Source organism: Malus sylvestris, chromosome 6 (genome assembly GCF_916048215.2).
Source record: "Malus sylvestris chromosome 6, drMalSylv7.2, whole genome shotgun sequence".
Taxonomy (NCBI): Eukaryota; Viridiplantae; Streptophyta; class Magnoliopsida; order Rosales; family Rosaceae; genus Malus; species Malus sylvestris.
The window spans coordinates 22,042,741-22,068,519 of record NC_062265.1 but is presented as its reverse complement, the minus strand read 5'-3'; the positions used below and the strand labels follow the sequence as shown (position 1 = coordinate 22,068,519).

At 37.8% G+C, this 25,779-nt stretch overlaps 1 long non-coding RNA gene across 1 annotated transcript; it reads left to right on the top strand.

Moving 5' to 3' along the window:
• The first annotated feature begins 9,836 nt into the window (after positions 1-9,836).
• On the top strand, positions 9,837-24,192 carry LOC126625957 (uncharacterized). The gene is made up of 2 exons (XR_007624544.1): positions 9,837-10,003; positions 23,650-24,192. It is a non-coding gene; the product is annotated as an uncharacterized LOC126625957 (long non-coding RNA).
• Positions 24,193-25,779: the final 1,587 nt, after the last annotated feature.

Sequence of the window (25,779 nt, the reverse complement as noted above, 5' to 3'; positions counted from 1 at the left end):
TCAATCCTAGTACTATTCACTTTACCCTTTATTTTGTCTTTATCATTAAAACTCAAAGTTTTCAAATCTTTTTCATTAGTTTTCTTTTTTCTTTACCTAATAATAATATACATGCATCAAAATAATCCTTCTAGTGAAAACCGTGTAATTCATTTCCAAATTTTCTTTTATTTCATATAAATATACGTGCTCTAATCAGTTAAAATGGTTTTCACACTGTCAATTAGAGAATTATATATAATTTGAGAGATTTAAAGATGTGACATTAATAAAATTGACAGTTTAATTAGCATACATGTTAGTCATTCTCACCCCTATATTATTCTATACAAAAGTTGGATATTTTGATGAAAGAAAATATCATATAATTCAAAAACTAAAAATATCTTAGTCGTATCTCTCACGAACAGCAACCCTCCGTTAGATATGTGCTCGTTTTGTCATCGGTTCCCAAAACATGAAGTCAAAGTATTACGATTTAATGGTATTTCGTTTTCTTGTAAATGAAAAGTGTTAGGTTCGATTATTGTTAAAGACGAATTTGAATCACATTATTATTAGCCTATTGTGAAATTTAGCCTAATCCACTATCTTCTTAAAAAAAAAAAAACAAGAAACCATAAAATAAGGACCATTCAAAATGTCAAAGTGTGAGTGATGTGTCCAAATCAGGACCATTCTTAATTTCATCGGTTTCAATTTTCAAGTTGGTGCATACACGTACACTGTACACTTGCACATCTCGAATCCAACGGAAATTAGCATGTAGCCGTAGAAATTTTTTTCCGTGTATTCGGAATACAACCCAAAACACTATAAATTATTATACAATTGTACCATGAAAGATTTTTTTTTTTTTTTTTTTTTAAGTGTTCCTCCAATAGTCTGGAGTTTGGTGAAGCATGTCCAAGATATAAAATATCGATGATATCGGAAATATCGGTTGTTCAAAAACAAGGAAATTTCGATGGAAAAATCGGGATAATATGGATATCGATAAAAATTGAATAAAAACCATGGAAATTGTAAGAAAAACTTGGAAATTTTTATTGAAATTTTGCAAGATGTTTATTTAGTCAATTATCTATTAGTTTATCACAAAAAATTGGAAGAAAATGCATTGCATGATAAATATAACTTATTTAAGTTCATTATATAGCGAGTTGGTAAACATTGTGAGTGTAGAAAATATGTAGTAATTAATGAAAGAAGTTTAAACACACCATAATCATTTATATATAATAAATTAGTACAATATTTTACACTTTATACATTGCATGGTAAGATACATGAGTGACTTAGCAAAGTCTAAAATATCGATGATATCGAAAATATCAGTAGTCTAAAAACACGAAAATTTCAAAATAAATTTCAGAATATTATGAATATTTTAGACGTCAAAGGTCTTTCTTTCTTTCTTTTTTCTTTCGTTTTTGGTCGTAAAGGACTCACTTTCAAGACCCATATGTGGGCTTTCGAACGCAGAGCTAAGCGTAGGCTCAAAATTCAAAGGTAAAGGCATAAATAAAGGGACTGAAGCCTGCTCTGTTTGTTTTCTTTTACCGTGCTGCCTCTTGCAGTCTTTGCCTTCTTTTCTTCTTCCTTTATGGAAACTTCACCATACCACTGTGTTTTCGTGATGTTCTAGGGTTTTTGAGGATTGAATCCGGAGGTTGTGGACCGGGTGATTCCGACAGTTCAATTTAAATCTTGTTATCTTTATTAATTCATTCTATAGGCTCACGGCTCAATTCACATAAAATCTCTCTCTTCAATGCTCATATCTTTCTTTTGAACAACGTGCATTGCTCAGTCCGTGGGTTCCGAAGTGTGAGGTTTAGATATGATCTCAATCTGGTTTTGAAGATTAAGTGCATAGTATATTATTATCGTAGCATTTTGTGCTAATAATACTACGACATATTGATAATCTTACATATGTCTTTACATTATGGAGACGAAACGACCAACCCATGAAAGTCTTCTTATTCTTCTGCCATCAATTGGTGTCCATAGAAATTTTCATGCATATGAACTTAAAAATTGAAACAACATTGCCTTTTGCTTGGCCATATCAAAATGTAGAATTTACCACTTCACTTTTGCCATGGATACATCTGACCCAAAATTCAGACATCAGTAATTGATCACGTGTAATGTGGGTTCTACCACAACCAGCATTATCAAAATATGGAAAGAAAAAAAAAAGTGAATATATATATATATATATATATATATATATGTGTGTGTGTGTGTGTGTGTGTGTGTGTGAAAAATCATTGCCTGCATTAAGCAATAGTTAATTTTTGGTAAGTTTCATTAACTGTTGTATCAACCTATTCATCCTAAAAACTACCTAACTTACATGGCATGCAGGCCAAATAGCTAATAAGCTAAGTATCTCATTCGGTTGAATACGGGGCTTGCCAACTCATCAGTCGAGCTCGTCGGGGAGTAAATGAATGTTGATGTGGCATTGGGTGCTCTGATGACTTCTGAATCTTGCGACTATGGTTGAGGAAGGAACACGTCTCGGTCTTCGGGTTCTAAATCCTGAAGACAAGACTGCTAGTTCTGCAAAATTCACGAATCGTTGGCACCGAGTTTGGCGATTGTAATTATATTTGTGAGAATATAAGCTCGCCGAATCGATACCAGACTATAGAGACACAAGTACTCAAAAGAGATGTGTGTCTTGATTGTAAACATGGTTCAGCCGTCTAAGTGCCAAACTTTGAAATGCACTTGTGAATATCTAATCATAAAATACGCTTGATTTTCAGTGTGCCGAATGTCGTAACCTGATAACACCTTACTGAGAAGGATAATAAGAGGACCTCTTTCAACAAAGACTCAGGTAATCCTTGTTGACCGAGACTTGGATAGATAATCAGTCAGTCTCGAAATCAGTCGGTCTCGAAGCAGTGTTGCTTATCTAAACTGAAGGTGCTCCTCACTTGACTGATTCTATGGTTCAGTACTGTTTATCCAAATTGAAGATGTTGTCGGTTGCTAATATAGTGATGTTTATCCAAATTGAATATATGTTGGCGGAAAAAGGGTAAAATAAAAAGATCTCAAGATGTTTGAAAAGTTTTGCGTAAAGTGAGAGTTTGCGTAGGGCAGTTTTGTGTGTTGATTTAGAGGGGCTTTGAATGATGCACTCCCCCCTCTATTTATAGTAGCAATTTCTAATGGGCGAAATAGAGTTCCACTTGGACTACAACTCCTTGATCAAATCCGAATAGGCTTCGGCCAATCTTAACTTATGTAGGATTCTGAACCTAGGTTTATTATCACCTAGACTCAACCCTTGATTCTTGCATCTTTTCTTATTCGAAGCATAACTCGCCTCTAAGGATTCCTTGTTATATTAGGACTCGACCATTCCTTTTATCCCAATGAAAGTGTCTCCTGATAAGACTCGGCCGAATTCCATTGGGCCAGGCTCTTCTTGGGAATATTTTAAGATTCCTGATGTCCCATACAATGGGCCAAGAGTAATTATGGGCTCAGCCCAAAAATGTCATTTTGGGTCCAAACACAACCAAACTTGTTCTCTTAAATTTTCCTCGCATTAAATGGTAAATCAATTTTGTGCCCCCTAAATTGAAAACCTTCCTATGGCTGATTAGTAAAAGTAAGTTGCTTTCTAATGAACAGTGAGCTAGGATGGGCTTAACCTCTGATTCCTCATGCAATTCTTGTTTTTATCATGTTGAGTCTATTATCCATATTCTCATGGACTATCAGATGGCTAAATGTATTTGGAATCTCCTTGGTGTGCCTTATCAAGTGTGAAACTCCTCGGACTTGAATATTCAAGCTTGGTTGCTTGCCAATCTTAAGATGCATATTAAGGTTCGGATCATTCTCTTCCGCTTTATAGGTTGGAAAATCAACATATCTTTGATAATAATTCTAGTATGCCAAGAGACCCTAAAGCCATTATTGTTAGGGCGGCATCTGAATTGGTAAGGTCATAAAGATTCTATAAAACAAAATAGAGTTAAGATCTTTCTTGCTTAGGAGCCTCCTGATATTGGTTGGTGTAAAATAAATGTTTATGGTTCAATAAGAATGACCTTTGGACAAATCGGGGCTGGTGGCATTATTAGAGATCATTGTGGTGACTGGCTAAGGGGATTTTCTGCTAATTTGGAGCAGGGACAGGTTATGGGAACTTGTTTTTTGGCCTTAAACTTGCTTTGGACAAAGGTGTTTCTAGACTTATTATTAAGATGGATTTAGTGGGTGCTATCAACCTGATTAAGCAAAACATGGCAGAGGAATTCTATCCTTTACATACAATCTTGAGCAGTTGTAGGATAATGATGGACCAATTGGAATGCCATCAACTGGTTCATATTTTTCGAGAAAAAAAAATTATATTGCAGACTATTTAGCTAGCTGGAGCTATAATATGGATTTGGGGGTATGCATTTTTCATAAGCCTCCTATGTGGATTGGTACGCTATTGATGCATGACTGCTTAGGGGTCTCCAAATCTTGTTTTGTCTGTTTGGATGTTGTTCAGGGTTTTTAACCCCTTCATTTTACCCCAAAACAAATTTGTATGTTTTTTTTTTTGTTTCAATCTACATGGCATCATTCAATTGGATATGTGAGCTTTATACTTGTGCCGCATCAATTATAAGTGAGCCTTATTACGCCACATAAGTAACTTTAACGCTTATTACACCACAGAAGTAACTTTAACGGTTGTTTAACGGAATGGATAAAAAACAAGTGAAAGTGAATTAAATTCTAAGTTTTAGGGAATGAAGTGGTCACTTGAGAGTTTCAGAGAGCAAAATGGCTACTTTTGAGTTTCAGAGAATAAAATGAGATTGAAATCAAGTTTCAGGAAGCAAAGTGGCAACTTTTCAATTTCAAGATGCAAAATGAGACCGAAATTGAGTTTCAAAAAGTGTAGCTAAAAACAAGGTTTATTTTTTATTTTTTATTTTTTAATGTCTAAAAGAAAATTATTGAGAAAATAGGATGTTAATAAACGTTCTTCAATAATAAAGAGACGACTCTATGAGTAATGTACTGGGGGAGTTTTTAATAATAATAGCCAAAATTTAACACTCAATTTCATAAATGTCACTTTTTATAATATCTTTCAAAAATAACAAAAAATCAACTTAAATAGACTTAAATACTATTGAAACCGGTTTGTATGGATGGGTTGTATGTATGAGTTGTCATCCTCACTTTAGCTAAGTCATAGGCTAAAGTCACTTTCCATAGCTTGTCATTCACCTTACATCAACCTCACTTTCCATAGCTTGTCATTCACCTTACATCAATCTTTCTTAGTTGCTTGTAAAAGCTTCTTTACTTGTAATTTGGTTTTTGCTTTTCCACTTGTTAGGCAGATTTTAGGGATTATGTTTGTGTAGTTATCTTACAATCTATTGTAGCTTTCTTTTGGCTCTCTATTAGAGTTGTCTTCACTCTCTTGTAACATTCATAATGAAATATACAACAAATATTGAAACCAAAACTCAACATGGTATCAGAGCAGGAACCATAAGGTCTTGACTCTGTTCTTTTTTTTTTTACTTCTTCATTTGCACATCATCGATAGAGATGGCAGAAGAAAATGTGTCTAGTGTCGACAGTGCCTCATCCTCCTCCCCAAACTTAACCCAAGGGGTTGAGAACAATCCAAATCAATGACTCTGCTCGGTGCTATTGAACCAGTTCAACTACCTTCCTTGGTCAAGAGCTGTGTCACTTGCTCTAGGAGGCAGATCGAACCTAGGGTTTATCAATGAAAGCTCTAAGCCCCCAGAATCCACTTCACCAACTTACAATGCATGGCATACTACTAATGAGCTGGTCATGTCCTGGTTACTTAACTCCATGGAGCCAAAAATGTCTGAGCTTTTCAGCTACTCAGAGTCTTCCATTCTCCTATGGGAGTTTGTCAAATACATGTATGGCAGCCAAAACAACTCAGTTCACATCTTTCAACTAAAGAAGAGTGTGGCTAGTTTAAAGCAAGGTGATCACTCATTTGTTCAACACCTTGGAAGTATGAAATCCATGTGGAATGAACTCGATATGTATCGTCCACACACGACTGATTTCGTTGTGCTACTGAAGAGGGCTGATGAAACAAGGTTTTTCAACTCTTAGCAAGCTTGGGAACGGAGTATGAAGACCTGCGTAGTCACTTGTTAATGACTCAAGAGCTGCCCTCTTTTACCATTGTGTGTCATGCAGTCTAGAGAGAAAAAACTCGACGAAGAGTGATGAACGTTGAACCCAAATCCAACTCTGAAGCTAGGGTTTTCAGGACAAATCACAAAGCAACTGGTGATAGGGTGCTTGGCAAGAAAGCAGACTGGAAATGTTCTTATTGCAACATGAAAGGACATTTGAAAGAAAAATGTTGGATTCTTCATCCGGAGTTAAAGCCTAAGTTTGATAGGGAAGGCAGGATGATCAAAGATGGGAAGGGTGGAGTCACTCCAAAAGCATTTCATTCATCTTGTTCCTCGATTGATGGGATGGCCAATTTCTCAATAAATCATGTGTCCTTGATCAACGAGTTTGCTGCTTTTCTTTAAAAGAAACAAGGAAGCACTGAACCTGATGAAATGACACCTGAAAACCCTACTGCAATGCTAAGGAAATTTGCTGGATTCTTGGCTAACTCGGAGAACACATCGAAAGGTAATATTCCAGGTATTATCAGTGCCATTTCTACTGCTTTTAATGCAAATGTTACACATGATTTTTGGATTATTGACTCTGGTGCCACTAATCATATAACTAATAAACCTTCTAGTTTCCACGATTTTCAAAGAACTATTGATCCAATTCATGTATCTGTTGCAAATGGGAAAGGGGAACCTATTCTAGGGAAAGGAAAGATTAGATTGCTAAGTGAGCATACTGATTCCACTGCTCTCTATGTACCTTCTTTTCCTTTTCAGCTTTTGTCAATAGGAAAAATCACAAAAACCTTAGACTGTCTTGCCATATTTTCCCCTCACAATGTTGTGTTTCAAGACTGAGTTACTCAGAAGAAGAATGGTGAAGGGTTCTTCTTGAATGGACTCTACTATCTCTCAAAAGAGTCCAATTTTGTCAAAAAGCTCAATGTCAACTTAAGTCAAGTTCAGGAACACCAACTCTGGCATCAACGCCTTACCCATCCCTCAGAACATGTGATGACCAAGTTGTTTCCTTTTTTTTGTAAAAACATATTGGAGCGTGAAACTTGTCAAATGTCAAAAGCCACTAGACTTCCTTTTGTTTCCTTTAATTCTAGAACTAGTAAACTTTTTGAGCTTGTTCACTATGATATTTGGGGTCCTTTTCATGTAGAATCCTTTGATAGGTATAGATATTATGTTACATTTATTGATGACTATTCTAGAGTAACCTGCTTGTATCTTTTAAAACTTAAAAGTGATTTGTTTCATGCTTTTAAGGACTTTCACAACCTAATCACCAATCAATTTTCATCTAAGTTATATATGTTAAGATCAGATAATGGTACCGAGTACACTTCCAATAACATGAGTAATTACTTGAGCAATCATGGCATTTTGCATCAAACTAGCTGTGTTGGTACACCACAACAAAATGGTGTGGTAGAGAGAATAATCGAGACTTATTGGAGAAGACTCAATCACTTATGATCCAAATGAATGTTCCTAAGAAATTTTGGTCTCAAGCTTTACTCATTGCCATGTACATCATTAATAAATTGCCAACTCGGGTGTTGAATACTAAATCTCCTTTTGAAGTCATGAAGGGCAAGCCTATAAGCTTGTCTCACCTCAGGACCTTTGGTTGTACTTGTTATGTGCACATTCAAGCTCTCCATCGTGACAAACTCGACCCTCGAGCTGTCAAATGTGTGTTTATGGGATACGTCAGTTCTCAAAAGGGTTACAAAGTGTACAACCCTAACACGGGGAAGCTGGCAGTCTTTAGAAATGTGCGATTTGATGAATATTCACCTTATTTCCACAAAAGGGTTGGAGACTAATGTTAATATGTAAGATCTTATGGACCTATTTCCACTACCTATTCCAGCAGAAATTCATGAAGTCGCTCCTGCTCATATCAGCCCTGATAATTCTCAACTCACTGAGAGTGTAACTGATGCAGTGCCAAGCTCCTCTGAACCATCAGAAGCTCAACCAAATCAGCAAGCTATAAGTGCACCAAGAAGAAATTCTACACGAGATAGACATCCACCAATGAGGTTACAAGAGTATTACACTGCAAGGCATCCTATCTCTGCAGCCATTTCTTATCACATATTCTCATCTTCTCATACTTCTTTCCTTAACAAAGTGTCCCACATTTTCGAACCAAGGAATTTTCATTAAGCCACATTCATGCCTGAGTGGCAAGATGTTATGACTAAAGAGCTTCAAGCTCTGAATGACAACCAGACATGGAGTGTGGTGGATCTTCTAAATGGCAAGAAGGTCATGGGAATTAGGTGGATATATAAGACCAAATTTAACTCCAATTGAAGCATTGAAAGACACAAGGCATGATTAGTAGCTCAAGGCTTTACTCAAACCTATGGCATTGACTATAAGGAGACCTTTGCTCCTGTTGCCAAAATGAACACAGTGAGGGTATTGTTGTCTGTGGCAGTCAATAATGCATGGCCCTTATTCCAAATGGATGTGAAGAATGCATTTCTTCATGGGGATCTTGAAGAAGAAGTGTACATGAAGTTACCTCCTGGTCATCCATGAGAAAATAAACCCAACAAGGTCTGCAGACTTCACAAAGCCATATATGGTCTCAAATAGTCCCCTCAAGCTTGGTATTCGAAGCTTAGTTTAGTCCTTGAAGCTGCAGGGTTCAAAAGGAGTCATGTTGACTCTTCTTTGTTTGTTCAAAGTAGTATTGCTGGCAAATTGGTTGTGCTTATATATGTTGACGACCTAATTATTACAGGTGACAATATAAGTGAAATCAAGACACTTAAGCAGTCACTTCACCAAAAATTTGCCATTAAAGACTTGGGGCCTTTGAAATACTTTCTTGGAATTGAGGTGGCTACCTCTTCAAAGGGATTGTTCTTGAATCAAAGAAAGTATGTTCTCGATCTTCTAGATGAAGCTAACATAATGGAATGTACCAGCTCGAACACCCCTAGCTAGCAAACTTCAGTGGCATGAAAAAGATGAACCTCTCTCGGACCCTAGTGTTTATCAGCGAATGGTTGGGAAACTTGTTTATCTCACCATTACTAGGCCTGATATCTCATATTCAGTTAGCCTAGTGATAAGCTCATATTTATATATATTTGACATAAAATTCACTTGTCTTTTCTTAGTTAGTTCCTTATATTTTTGAGCTATTTACTATGTTTTTGTGTTTTGTGTGATTTATCAAGCAAAGAAAAGAAAAGTAGCACAAGTGAGTTATTAAGTAACAAATTCGTCAAAACTGCCTGTGCAGATTAGCTGACTTTGGAAGCATGTTACGAACAGCTCAGAATGAATAATAGAATAAGCCTTATATGCTTGGAAAGCTACGGATGTCTATTTTCTGGAGCAATTTACGGATTGTTAATATCATTTTTCTAGAAGAAGTTATGGGCATTGTAACACTGAAAGTTTCAGAAAAGGGCTAAGCAGATTTGGCTAATAAAGTGAGAAAGTAAAGGCACTTGTTTTGTGTTTTGCTTTGTCATCAACATTCAGCAGCAAATGGGGTTATGATTGCACTCATTTGGCTTTGGAGCAAGTGGAAATGCACAACTAGAAGATGAACAAGGCACATGGAAGAAACATGGACAGTACACACACAAAGAGAAAGGCATGTCATGGATAGTTTGACATGGGCAGAAAATGGGTGGATTGTTGGCTGAAATAATGAAGAATATGTGTGTGCAAATGCAAAGGAAAAACACACACACATGGGCAAAGGAAACACACACACATGGGCAAAGGAAACACACACACATGGGTAGAAAATGGGTTGATTTGTGGTTGAAATGATGGAGGTCATGTGTGTGCAAATGTAAGGGGAAACATGGACATCACACACCCATACAAACTGCACATGCAAGGAATTGAAGTGGTCCTCTCCTTAGCCTATAAATACATCCACCATTCCCCTTCCTAAGAACAATCTTGATCCATCAAAAGAGCTTCATTCACAAACATAAGTCCCTTGCCTTGAGCTCCATTCCATTTCATCCATACATTCAAACACATCTCCATACATTTCCATTTTCCATGCCGTGCAAATCCATTCCATCCATATATCCATACACATCCTAGACACTTGTGCTACAACAAGGTGGTGAAAACAAAGGTCCTTGGCATTTCAAGCTTGGAACTTTGGAGCATTTTAGGTGTACTTCGTTCTTGCTTTCAATGTCTACTTTGTTATTTTCTAATTTTGTTGCAATTATGAGTGGCTAAACCCTTATTTAGTTAGGGGGAAGTTTGAAGCCATGAACATGCTTGAGATTTGAATTGATTTCTTCCAATTGTGATTTGATAAGTTGTGATTGCAATTCAATTATCTATTTTATTCATAACTGATTCTTGTATGTTTATTAAGGATGCATACTTAGTTTTCATGCATGAATTAGATGCTAGAATATAAATGAGTTTCACCTAATCGTTACAAGTTTATATTCATGAGTAGTGAAGGTTGTTTATCACAATCGCGTTAATTGAATTCTTGGCAATTGTATCATGCATTCATAGTTATAATTGCCTCGTCAACACTTATGATTTTCATTGAACGTAATGATCTCTGATTGTATCTCTATTATGCATTCATATAGGGGACTTTTAGAGAATGATTTGGGTTGTCGCATGCATTCATCTAATTCAATGAGTAAAGGAAAATCTGAGGGTTAATTTGTGCATCACGGTTAATCTGGGGTGTTGAGCATCATAGTTTATTGAAAAGCAATTGGAAATCGATTCATATACAAGTGTGTCATGTGTGAAGAACGGACCTCTAACTAATCCATCCATCATCTTATTTCTTAAATTCGTTTTACAATCTGCCTAGTTTTATAACTTGCTTGTTTATTTCAAATTCATCCAAATCAAAACCCCCATTTTACTTTCTTGTTCCAAAGTGTTTAAAATCTGTTTTGTTTGTGTTTTAGAGTGTTTTGATTTAAGTCAAAACACTAAATTCGTCCAAAGTTGTGTTAGAGTCAAATCTGCCCAGTTTGTGTTTTTAGGCAGTTTTAAGTGTTTTTAAATTGTTTTGAGTCTTTAGAATCTGTTTTGAGTCCCTTGAGTCTATTCAAACGTTTTTAACTTTGTTTTTATGTTTTTGAGTAAGTTTAGAGGTTTTAGCAAGCCCTCATAATCTCCGGTTTAGAACGATCCCTATTTGCATTTATACTACAATTTGACAACAAGAGGGTTTAATTTGAGTGCTTAACTTTCATCGCATCAAATTTTGGCACTGTTTCCGGGGATTAGCAATTTTGCTAATCCCTTGTTATTTATTTTTGTTTATTTTCATGTGTTTTTGTTCCTAGTTGATGACTTTACTTGTTTTCTTGTTTTAAGTGGTTTATGACTCGAAGTTCTCAACCTATTCATAGGCACATCCGTGACTTTGACGACGATTTTGAACGAACTTTAAGACGAGCAAGGAATCAACAAGAACCCCAACCATCTCAACCTGCACCAGATTTTGGAGAAGACAAAGTAGAAGAGCAAGAGGAGCCCACGGCATAGGTTGTAAAGGAAGATTCCAACATGGCAGTGGACAATCGAACAATCAATGAGCTTTCCGCTTCAGGATTGGACAATGCTGCTCCCCTATGCATCCAATACCCCATGGCTACCCTAGGGAAGATGGATGAGTTCGAATTGAAATCAAGTTTGTTGCATCACATTCCTAAGTTCCACGGGATGTCCATGGAAGATCCTAATAAACACTTGAAAGAGTTTGAGGTTGTTTGCTCGAGCATGACCCCTGTAAACGTTGATGGGAGCATTCTGAAAATGAAGGCTTTTCCCTTTTCTCTCTTAGAAAAGGCTAAAGATTGGTTGTATAAGCTAGCCCCCGGAACTGTCACATCATGAGAGAGTATGAAACGGGCATTTTTGGAGAAATTTTTCCCAACTTCTCGAGTCATTCTACTACGCAAAAGGATTAGTGGCATTCAACAAAACCAAGGTGAATCCTTTCCCATTTACTATGAGCATTTTAAAACCCTTGTTGCTTCATGTCCACAACACCAAATGAAGGAAGAGCTTCTTCTTCAATATTTCTACGAAGGGCTTCTAGCAATTGAAAGCCAAATGCTAGACTCCTCAGCGGGAAGAGCTTTGGTGGACAAAACACCCATGGCTGCCAAGACCTTAATTGCTAACCGAGCATTGAATGCTCAACAATATGAAGGCGTTGGTCAAAGGGACACCCTACGGAAGCAAGTGAATGAGGTTAGTTCCATATCCGACATCCAATCGCAATTAGCTAATCTTACTTCCATTGTGTCTCAGATGGCCGAAGGAATGAGGATGAAAGAACCAAGTGTATGTGGTGTGTGTTCTATCCAAGGACATGCCTCTGAAAAGTGCCCTCAATTGATTGAAAATGGTGGATGGGAAAGCACCAATGCAATTGGATTTCAAGGCCAAAACCAGCCAAGGAACGATCCATATTCTAATACATACAATCCAGGTTGGAGAGACCATCCAAATTTCAGGTGGAATGAGCCCCAACAACCCCAACAACAAGGAGGCTTTAGGCAGCAACCTCCAGGCTTCTATACCAAGCAATACGCACCAACACAATCCCCACAACAACCTGCCCAAAATACCTCAGGTATGTCTTTAGATAATGAGACACTTCTTAAGTTACTCACCAATTTATCTCAAGGGCAAGAAAATCAAGCCAAAGCAATGCAAAACCAAGACAAAAGGGTGGACCAAATGGAGAAGCAAATTGGGCAGATTGCGGAGTTTGTGGGACAATTTAGGGAGCAAGGTAAGTTGCCTAGTTCAACCGTTGTCAACCCGAAGGGAGGATTCGAATCTTCCAAAGCCATGAGTTTGCGAAGTGGAAAACAAGCTTGATCTGATCCCCAACCTTCCAAATCACGTTCCAATGAGGTTGAAGAGTTGATAATTGAAGAGAATGAGCAAAGCACCCCCACGGAAAGGGTGGAAACACCTTTGCCGCAGGCCCCAAATGCTCCTAAACCATCCAATTCAGCCAACAAAGGTAAGGAAGTTCCAATTTTGATTAATTCTAACTTTGTTCTTCCAAATGTACCCTTTCCTCGTAGGTTTATGCATTCAAAGAAGGAGGAGGCTGAAAAGGATATTTTGGAAACGTTTAGAAAAGTTCAAGTCAATATACCACTTTTGGATGCAATTAAGCAAGTCCTGAAATATGCCAAATTTCTCAAAAAGTTGTGCACAACCAAGAGAAGAATGTTGAACAAAGAGGTAGTTAAGGTAAGTGAAAATGTTTCAGCTGTATTGCAACGTAAACTGCCCACTAAACGTCAAGACCCAGGAAGTTTTTACGATTCCCTGTGTGATTGGCAATACTCGATTTGAAAATGCAATACTAGATTTAGGTGCATCTATAAATGTCATGCCTTACTCTATTTATGCATCTATGAACTTGGGTGAATTGAAAAAGGAAGGTGTGATTATACAATTGGCTGATCGTTCTAACGCATACCCAAAAGGTGTTTTGGATGATGTTTTAGTGCATGTGAACCATTTGATCTTTCCGGCTGATTTTTACGTTTTAGACATGGAAGATTCAGTCCATTCCGCCTCGTTGCCGATTCTCCTTGGTAGGCCATTCATGAAGACAGCCCGTACAAAGATTGATGTATTCAAGGGAACTTTGACGATGGAATTCGATGGGGAAGTTATCGATTTTAATATTTCTGAAACTATGAGATATCCCGTTGATGATCACTCTTGCTTTTCTATTGATGTTATTGATTCTTTGGCGCAGGAGTATCTGGAGGAATTGAACGAGGATGCCCTTGAAATAGCCATTACGAAGGGCATAGAATTCAAAAACCGCGAACTTGGGGCAATGCAAACCCACGGCCAGATTTGGGATCCCAATGCCGTACCCTTTAATAAGGAAGTTGTGGAGGTTGTGGCTGCCCTTGAGTCACTTCCACGACAATATGGTAAGGTTCCGCTCTCAATTTCAAGTTTAGTTTCTACTCAGATGTTACCTTCTATTGTTCAGGCACCTACTCTTGAACTTAAGCCATTGCCTGACCATTTGAAGTATGTGTTTTCGGGAGATGACGAGACATTGCCCGTCATTGTTTCTTTAAGTCTCACGGCACATGAGGAAGAAAAGCTTGTGAGGGTGCTACGAGAGCACAAAACAGCCATAGGGTGGACCTTGGCCGACATTAGAGGAATTAGCCCCACCACTTGCATACACCGCATACTTCTTAAAGAGGGGACTAAACCATCCCGAGAGGCTCAACGCCATCTCAACCCTCCTATGATGGAAGTTGTGAAGAAGGAAATAATCAAACTCTTAGATTGTGGCGTGATCTATCTTATCTCCGATAGCCATTGGGTTTCACCAGTTCATGTTGTTCCCAAGAAATCTAGAGTTACCGTTGTCAAGAATGATGAGAACGAGTTGGTACCTACACGAATTCAAATCGGATGGCGTGTTTGTATTAATTATAGGAAGTTAAACGCTACAACAAGGAAAGATCACTTTCCTTTGCCATTCATCGACCAAATGCTTGAAAGGTTAGCCAGTCGTGCGTTTTATTGTTTTCTTGATGGATATTCTGGATATAACCAAATTGTGATAGCACCGGATGACCAAGAAAAGATCACATTCACATGTTCCTTTGGAACTTTTGCCTATCGTCGCATGCCATTCGGCTTATGCAACACACCTGCCACTTTCTAAAGGTGTATGGTAAGTATATTCTCCGATTATGTTGAGAAGATAATTGAGGTATTTATGGATGATTTCAGTGTATTTGGAGAGTCTTTTGATAATTGTTTGGATAATTTGACCTTGATCTTGAAACGATGTGTTAAAACTAACCTTGTGTTGAATTGGGAAAAATGCCACTTTATGGTTAAACAAGGTATAGTTTTAGGCCATATTGTTTCAGAAAAAGGAATTGAAGTTGATAAATCAAAAATAGACCTTGTACGTCACTCACCCTCTCCTACTTCGGTTAGAGAGGTTCATTCATTTCTTGGCCATACAGGGTTCTATAGGTGTTTCATCAAGGATTTTACCAAGATGTCAAACCCCTTTTGCCGATTGCTTCAAAAAGATGTGCCCTTTCAGTTTGATGAGGAGTGTGAATCAGCATTTAAGCAGCTCAAGGAGAAGCTCACTTCGGCCCCTATCATTGTTCCTCCCAATTGGAGCCTTCCTTTCGAGCTTATGTGCGATGCATCCGACTATGCATTAGGCGCTGTTTTGGGGCACAGAAAAGACAAGCAACCGCATGTTATATACTATGCCTCTCGGACTCTCAATGATGCCCAATTGAACTACTCAACAACGGAAAAAGAACTTCTAGCTGTTGTCTTTGCTTTAGATAAATTTTGATCTTACTTAATTGGAACTAAAGTGATTGTTTATACTGATCATGCAGTTTTAAAGTACTTACTAACGAAGAAGGAAGCAAAACCGAGGCTCATTCGTTGGATGCTTCTTCTTCAAGAGTTTGACATCGAAATCCGAGACAAGAAAGGAAGCGAGAATGTGGTGGCTGACCACTTAAGCCGAATGGTCCATGAGGAGCATAAGCATGACGTGCCTATCCCTGAAACTTTCCCCGATGAGCAGCTACTATCAATTGAGGTGAGTGAACCATGGTATGCCGATCTAGTGAATTACTTAGTGTCTAAACAAGTTCCTACCACTTTCACCAAGCACCAATGTGATAAACTTCGAAAAGATGCACGTTTCTATGTTTGGGATGATCCCTATTTATGGAAGTATTGCTCTGATCAGATTTTGCGTAGATGTGTGCATGATTGTGAATTTATTTCGATCCTAAGATTTTGTCACACTTATGCTTGTGGTGGACATTTTGGCACTCAAAGAACGGCATTAAAGGTTCTTGAATGTGGATTTTATTGGCCCACGTTGTTTAAAGATGCTAGAACTTATTGTCTAACGTGTGATCAGTGCCAAAGAATGGGAAACATAGGTACCAAGGATCAAATGCCGCAGCAACCCCTATCCTTTGTTGAAATTTTTGACGTTTGGGGTATTGATTTCATAGGTCCTTTCCTTCCATCTTATGGTTTCACTTATATCTTGCTAGCTGTTGATTACGTTTCAAAATGGGTGGAAGCAAAAGCCACTCGTACTAACGATTCTAAGGTTGTTACAGATTTTGTGAAAACTAACATTTTTGCTAGGTTTGGAATGCCTAGAGTTCTCATTAGTGATGGAGGCTCCCACTTTTGTAATCGAACCATTGAGGCTTTGCTCAAAAAGTAAAATGTTACACATAAGGTTTCAACACCTTATCATCCTCAGACCAATGGGCAAGCCGAGGTTTCAAACAGAGAGATCAAGCAAATCCTTGAGAAAACTGTGGGGCCAACAAGGAAGGATTGGAGCTTGCGCTTAGACGATGCATTGTGGGCTTATCGTACGGCCTACAAAACTCCCCTTGGCATGTCCCCTTTTCGGCTCATATATGGTAAGCCATGTTATTTGCCCGTCGAGTTAGAGCACAAGGCACATTGGGCTGTAAAGACTTTCAACATGGATATAGATGCCTGCGGGGTGCATAGAAAGCTCCAATTAAATGAACTCGAGGAGATTAGGCACAAGGCATACGAGAATGCTCAGATTTACAAGGATAAGACCAAGGCGTATCACGACAAGATGCTTCATAAAAAGACATTTTCCAAGGGGCGGAAAGTGCTCCTATTTGATTCTCGCCTTCGGTTATTCCCCAGTAAGTTACGCTCTAAGTGGATTGGACCATTTGTTATTACTAATGTTTTTACCCATGGTGCAGTCCAAGTCCAAAGCATGAAAACCGGCCATGAATTTAAGGTGAATGAGCATCGTTTGAAGCCCTATTACGACCTGTTTGAGGAGCATATGGTGGAGGAAATACCCCTCCATGCCGTGAGCCCTAATGGAGTTTAAAAGGAGGTATCGTCCGGCTGCAAGACGTTAAAGAAAGGGCTTCTTGGGAGGCAACCCATGTGTTCAAATAAGGAAGATCTATGAATCGCTTCACAATCAGTTTTGCGTTTCTAAAAACCTTCCCTTTTCTGCATTTTTATTTTGCCATGATTGTCATTTTTATTTGTTGCTTATTTAATTATTTTTGGGTGTGAGTTTATTTTTGAAACATTGACAGATATGTAAGGTATTTTTACATTAAAATTCATTGAAAATGAACAGGAGGCAGAAAAATACAAGAGAGAGAGCCTTCACAAAGGTTGCTTAGAAGAAGTCTCAGTAGTTGATACGATTAAAAGCACACCACAAAGTAGCACACAAATGTCCTATTGATTTTCCTTATTAACACTAAGATTTGTCAATTGTAGCATATGAAAATAAGGGTCTTTCCCGCAGAAGATTGTTTTATCTAACTACCTAAAATGTCACAAAAATTGGGTTGCTATCCCTACTGACCAGCCACCGGAAAATACTTATTAGACTGACTTATATATATCTAAAGTCTACGAAATTTTATATGTAGATACTAGACACACAAAGCTACACTCACACAAATTTTTGGGATTTTTGGAGTTGATTTGCTATTTAAATTAAATCGAACAAAAACAGGATAGAAACAAATTTTAAGTAGTTCACAAATTAAGAAAAACGAGTTAGGGGTATTGCTATCCACCACCAAATAATCATGCAAACATGTTATGTTTCATTCAAATTTCTTTTATTTCCGGATGAAGATGCTCAAGTTGGCTCAATGTTAGAACTCAACCTATTACTCTTTCTTACGTAGTATGTTAAGAGAATGGCGTTTTCAACTTAACTTAGTCCCTAGCATGCAATCTAGAATGGCGTGTTCATAGATTTAACAAGTAGAAATCATTAAGAACGAAAAGAGTTTGAGTCATCACAAGGCATCGTAAGTACTGGCATTGTCTTACTTATCCTAGAAATTGGTTCACATGTTAATCGCAATTAACAAGTACTACTTTAGAACATATGTAGGTCATTCGACAAGGGCAAGCACACACATACTCATAGCATTAGAATCCTATATATGCTTACTACGTATGCATCCATAGAAAACAAATAAAGAATTCATCAATGAGACAAGTAGTGAACCAAGTTTCATCCATTCATAAAAATAATTTAACGAAATGTCATAACAAAATTGCAATCATATTTGGGGCTTCAAAACAACCCCTAACCTCTAAAAAATTAGTTACACATAGTTCTCAAAATAAACCAAAAGAAAGACATGAGTTTGAGAAGATAAAACCGAGAGAAGAGAATGCCAAGATTTCCTCCTTCCTTTCCTTCCTTTCTCAACGCAGCAGCCTTGCTTTTTTTTCCTTCCTTTCCTTCCTTTTTTTTCTATCTTTTTTTCTCTAAAGAACTCTCCTTTGCTGCTACAACCTGCAGCCTTTATCCCCATGCTTGCTGCCCCATTTCTGCTCCATAACTCACCCCACTAACAGCCATTTAGTGATGACAATAAGTGAGAGGAAATTGTAAAACAATTGTAACTCTTTGGGCAACCTTTATGCCAATTACTCCCACTTAATCCTCATCTTTAATTCCATTTCATCTGATATTTGAGGAGATGTCAGCTGGCTTGTTCTTGGCTGCAAGTTTTATTGGATTTATTGCCTTCAATGCAGTTACAAACTGCACAGCGTCTTGGAAACCTTTCAGTGTTAAAACGGCCATAACTTCTTCTACAAAAATGATATTAACAATCCACGAAATACTCCAGAAAATAGACATCCATAGCTTTCTAAGAATATAAGGATCATTCTCTAATTCATTCTGAGCTGTTTGCAACTTGCTTCCAAAGTCAGCTGACCTGCACAGGCAGTTTTGACGAATTTGTCACTTAATATCCAACTTGTGTTATTTTTCTTTTCTTTGCTTGACAAATCCTACTAAACACAAAAACAAAGTAAATAGCTCAAAATTATAAGGAACTAACTAAGAAAGGACAAGTGAATTTGATGTAAAATATATATAAATATGAGCTTATCAGTAGTCGGTGAAGCCTCAGAAGTCGGCGGAGCCCCAGAAGGAGGAGGTATCAGAGGTTGATCATGTGGAGCTTCAGTACGCGGTACAGCCCTAGAAGACGAAGGCAAATGTTGTTGGAATATACCCACAAATCTCTGATGATCCAGTAAAATCTGACCATCAGATTCCTGCATCTGGTCAATCTTCCTCTTCATGTTTGTAGCATAGTTATGTGCGAGCCTGTGCAACTGTTTATTCTCATGCATGAGCCCTCTAATCTCCTGCTTGAGACTCATCACTTCAGCCGCCAATGATTCAACTTGACGGGTTCGAGCAAATAGGCGTTGGGCCATATTAGACACAGAACCTGCACACTGCACACTAAGAGCCAGAGAATCCTTAACAGCCAACTTATCAGAACGTTTGGAAAGTAGTCTGTTATCTTTAGGAGTGACAAGGTTCTGGGCCACCACCGCAGCGGTTATGTCATTCTTCATTACCGAATCCCCAATGGTAAGAGGACCAGTAGGGGAAATGAAGGATGGGCGCCATATGTTGTCTGGAGAAGGCATGGCAGCCTCCTCACCAAGGTTAAAGTCAAAACGACGGTCGGAGGGGCCAGACATTTTCAAAGGTGTTGAAGAACAAAGAGGTTAGACAAGTCAAGATCTTAGAAGTGCAAGAAGAAAGTTTCTAACAGGCAGAAATTCAAGTGTGCTTTGAAACGAACTACGTGCCTCTATTTAAATCAGCATTCGACGGGATTTCAGAGATCGAAGAGGCGAGCTTAGAATTCAAAGAGGCCAATTCAAAAATCGAAGAGGCACTAGATTTCTCAAAAGCTGGGCTTGCTCAGAAACCACGGGCCATCATCTTTTTCCAGATTTGTCCGCACTTGTCACATGCAACATCTGCACTCGACGGGATTTCAGAGATCGAATAGGCAATTCCAGATATCGGAGAGGCATCTACTTTTCCAGACGTGTCAGCATCTGTCAAATACAGAGTAAGCTTTGCGGAAATCACGAGCAGTTTATCGAAGCGCCGATTCCAACCATCTACTTTTCTAGACGTGTCAACATCTGTCACATGCAGAGTCAGCTTTGCGGAAATCACGGGCAGTTTGTCGAAGCGCATATCGAAGAGGCACTTGCTTTTCCAGACGTGTCAGCATCTGTCACATGCACAGTTAGCTTTGCGAAAATTACGGGCAATCTGTCGAAGATCTCTTGTGAAGTAGAAAGCACGTGAAGTTTACTATTAAATCATCCAACGGTTGCTGACAAGAGTGAAAGAATAGTAACGGTTATTAATTCCTATAAATGTCACCCTTCATCCTCCATTGCAAGGCAAACATACATAACCCTTCTTCTTCCCCGAGAATGCCTTTCCAACAAACCCTCTCGAGTCACTCAGTGTCCCTTATTCCTTGGGGTACCTCTGCAAACAACTCATCCAAAGCAAAAGTATTTCATATCATGAAGGTTGAAAGCAAGAGTATCTCATATCATGCTTTCTCCTTGTCCTTCTCATTGTCGTTGTTTTGGGACAAGGAGAAAGAGAGCAATCAGCCAGCACTTGGTATTAATCTTCCAATTTGGAACCGACTGCCTGGAACCCCTTCCTGATTGCTTACCTAGTCTTGCTCTCGAGTACTCATCTTCATCATTTTATGCTTCATCTTCGTCTGCCACATCTGCCTGGGGAACAAATAAGGGAAGTGAAAATGATACCTTGAAACATGTGGAGACAATTTACCAATTCATCCTCAGCTAGGGACAAGGAGAAAGAAAGCAAGAGGTGGGCAATTGGAAAGATTGAAGAAAGAAACAGACCAACACCTCTACCTCGTGCCTGCCCGCTGTGCAGAAGAAACAAGTAGAGAAGAATGCAGACTGCACAATCAAATCAACCCAGCAGAAGGAGTCTGATTTGAAACCAAGGAACTCTCATATTCCTCGCTCAGAATTCCAAACCAGTTCGAGATCAAAGCTATGGAAAGATAACAAGATCATCTATCTCCAAAACCAGATTTGCGTTCTTGAACTCTACTCTGTCTAATTTTTACTTTGCCATACTTGTCATGTTTATTCGTTATTTGTTTGTGTGAGTTTATGCTTGAAACATTGAGGACAATGTTTGATTCAAGTATGGGGGGGGGTAACCATTTTGCATGAAATTCTTTGCATGAAATTCGTAGGAGTTTATCACCCATTACTTCTAATGTTGTTCCTTGCTGTTTTAAGTGTTTTTAAGCTATTTTGGAGTATTTTAGTGTGTTTTGACATAAAAATCCGAAAATCTCATAAAAATTTGAAAATTTGTTTTGAAAAACCCAAAAAGAGTTGTTTTTGTATGTTTATTTGTGTCTTAGGGTACCTTCCAACACAATGATGAGGATTTGGTTTTTAATTGCATGACTGTTAAAGAAAGTTATAAACATGGATGAAATTTTGATTTACTCTTTGGTGTATGCTTGGTTGTGGTTATAATTTATGAATTCACATGCAATCATAAAGGAAAAATCAGTTTTGTAACATGCTTGAAAGAAGGAACTCAAATGTACGCTACAACCTTGTGAGACTTGAGCCTAAATGTTTATTTGGAGAGTTAATAATCTATGCATCATTGTTTTCTAAAGTCGTTGCATGATCTCATTATTCTTTGCTTGGTTGCTACTTAGAAGGCGTTTCATCAGTTAGTTCCAAATGCTAGAACTCATGCCTATTTCATTCAAAGCATGTTATTGATTTGCATAATACATATTCAAGATGAAGTTGTGTAGTGACCACCACAGCCAAATTGCCGTGCCCTATTTCATTATGTGTTTAAGTTTAACCCCGTTGAGCCTTGTGTAGCCTATGTTCTTTGTTAACCCACACTATCCTCACCTAGCCTAGATTAAGACCATCCATACCCTTTGTTCTTGAAGCATAGTAAAACATACTTTAGAAGAAATTCCTTTTGTTGAACTTTTGCAGAAAAACAAGTGTGGGGGAAGTGATTCTTGTATGTGTGTGTGTGCCAAAGTCCTTAATAAGGCACGGGTAGAAAAGAAAAAGAAAAGAAAAACATTCGTGGAAAATAGAATGAAAAGAAGAAAAGTTGTGAAAAAGAGCCCTAAGTGTTGCATGAATCTTCCATTTGTATTTAAAAGTTGATTCTGCATTCTAAAGTGAATTCCAAAGTGTCTATTTCATTGCTTTGCTTGCTATCGCTTTAAGAACAATTGTTATTCCTATCATTTCTTTATTAGCCAATACCCCAAGCCCCGTTACAACCCTTGACTTCTATCTTGAGTGTTATGTGTTTCAATTTGTGGAGTTCGAATTTGGTATGAGCATACGGTGTCACTGGTTCTCGCATCTAAGTAGTAGCATTCCATTCATGAGATCATATTTAAACATGCTTATTAATACCAGAAAATGCTTTCTTGTTATACATATATGTGAGTACTAGTTTTCATGTTTACATCAATCTTCTCACATGTACCTAGTGTAAGGTGTGTAGTCAGAAAATCTGAGTGAAAATTGAGTGCATATCTTGTAAGGAATTGAGCAAATTCTCTAAGGCATGTTACTACATTCAAAACATCGTTTTAATTGGTTAAATGTGAACTAGTAAGTGGTGACTGTGATTAAATATGTGCTCAAGTTTTAAGTTGACTAAAATTTGTGGGAATGATGATTTTTAACTTGTCATGTGAGTTGGAAATCCCTGAGGCAAACGTTGGAAGGTTTAGGTTGTGTTTTGTTTTCTTTATTTTGCTCGAGGACTATCAAAAGCTAATTGTGGGGGTATTTGATAAGCTCATATTTATATATATTTTACATAAAATTCACTTGTCTTTTCTTAGTTAGTTCCTTATATTTTTGAGCTATTTACTATGTTTTTGTGTTTTGTGTGATTTATCAAGCAAAGAAAAGAAAAGTAGCACAAGTGAGTTATTAAGTAACAAATTCGTGAAAACTGCCTGTGCAGATTATCTGACTTTGGAAGCATGTTACGAACAACTCAAAATGAATGCGAGAATGAGCCTTATATGCTTGGAAAGCTACGGATGCCTATTTTCTGGAGCAATTTATGGATTGTTAATATCATTTTTCTAGAAGAAGTCATGGGCATTGTAACACTGAAAGGTTCAGAAAAGGGCTAAGCAGATTTGGCTAATAAAGTGAGAAAGTAAAGGCACTTGTTTTGTGTTTTGCTTTGTCATCAACACTCAGCAGCAAATGGGGTTATGATTGCACTCATTTGGCTTTGGAGCAAGTGGAAATGCACAGCTAGCAGATGAACAAGGCACATGAAAGAAACATGGACAACACACACACAAAGAGAAAGGCATGGCATGGACAGTTTGACATGGGCAGAAAATGGGTGGATTGTTGGCTGAAATAATGAAGAATATGTGTGTGCAAATGCAAAGGAAAAACACACACACATGGGTAGAAAATGGGTTGATTTGTGGCTGAAATGATGGAGGTCATGTGTGTGCAAATGTAAAGGGAAACATGGACATCACACACCCATACAAACTGCACATGCAAGGAATTGAAGTGGTCCTCTCCTTAGCCTATAAATACATCCACCATTCCCCTTCCTAAGAACAATCTTGATCCATCAAAAGAGCTTCATTCACAAACACAAGTCCCTTGCCTTGAGCTCCATTCCATTTCATCCATACATTCAAACACATCTCCATACATTTCCATTTTCCATGCCGTGCAAATCCATTCCATCCATATATCCATACACATCCTAGACACTTGTGCTACAACAAGGTGGTGAAAACAAAGGTCCTTGGCGTTTCAAGCTTGGAACTTTGGAGCGTTTTAGGTGTACTTCGTTCTTGCTTTCAATGTCTACTTTGTTATTTTCTAATTTTGTTGCAATTATGAGTGGCTAAACCCCTATTTAGTTAGGGGGAAGTTTGAAGCCATGAACATGCTTGAGATTTGAATTGATTTCTTCCAATTGTGATTTGATAAGTTGTGATTGCAATTCAATTATCTATTTTATTCATAACTGATTCTTGTATGTTTATTAAGGATGCATACTTAGTTTTCATGCATGAATTAGATGCTAGAATATAAATGAGTTTCACCTAATCGTTACAAGTTTATATTCATGAGTAGTGAAGGTTGTTTATCAAAATCGCGTTAATTGAATTCTTGGCAATTGTATCATGCATTCATAGTTATAATTGCCTCGTCAACACTTATGATTTTCATTGAACGTAATGATCTCTGATTGTATCTCTATTATGCATTCATATAGGGGACTTTTAGAGAATGATTTGGGTTGTTGCATGCATTCATCCAATTCAATGAGTAAAGGAAAATCTGAGGGTTAATTTGTGCATCACGGTTAATCTGGGGTGTTGAGCATCATAGTTTATTGAAAAGCAATTGGAAATCAATTCATATACAAGTGTGTCATGTGTGAAGAACGGACCTCTAACTAATCCATCCATCATCTTATTTCTTAAATTCGTTTTACAATCTGCCTAGTTTTATAACTTGTTTGTTTGTTTCAAATTCATCAAAACTAAAATCCCCCTTTTACTTTCTTGTTTCAAAGTGTTTAAAATCTATTTTGTTTATGTTTGAGAGTGTTTTGAGTCAAGTCAAAACCCAAATTTTGTCTAAAGTTGTGTTAGAGTCAGAAACTGCCTAGTTTGTGTTTTTAGGCAATTTTGAGTGTCTTTAAGTTATTTTGAGTCATGTGAACCTGTTTTGAGTTCTTTAAGTCTATTCAAACGTTTTTAACTTTGTTTTTATGTTTTTGAGTTAGTTTAGAGGTTTTAGCAAGCCCTCATAATCCCCGGTTTAGAACGATCCCTACCTACTTGCATTATTACTACAATTTGACAACAAGAGGGTTTAATTTGAGTGCTTAACTTTCATCGCATCACCTAGCCAGTCAGTTCATGCACTCTCGTACTCCAGTTCACTGGGAAATCGTCAAGAGAATACTTCGATATCTCAAGGGCTCAGTAGGAAGGGGGATAATTATGAAGAACAATGGATCAAATCACATCTTGGCCTACACAGATGCTGACTGGGCTGGAAATGCCTTTGATCGAAAATCCACAATAGGTTTTTGCAAATTTGTTGGAGGGAACCTTGTCATTTAGAAGAACAAGAAGCAAACTGTTATTGCTCGATCTAGTGCCGAAGCTGAGTATAAGGCTATGGCAGCAATAGCCTATGAACTCATATGGTTGAAAGGTCTTCTTTCCGAGCTCGGATTCACAAGCATGGCACCTATGTCCTTGTATTATGATACCCAAACTGCCATGCACATTGCCTTCAATCCAGTATTCCATGAAAGTACTAAACATATTGAAGTTGACTGCCATTATATTTGTGCTCAAGTTCAATCCAAGGTGATAGACACCGTGTTCACACGCAGCCACGATGAACTTGCTGATTTATTCACAAAAGCACTAGACTCTACTCAGTTTCAGCGTTTGTTGTGCAAGCTTGGATCAATCAATCCCCTTGATCCAGCTTGAGGGGGTGTATTGAAACCGGTTTGTATGGATGGGTTGTATGTATGAGTTGTCAGTAGAAATATACGGTAGGAATAATTCTTATTATTATTCACAAA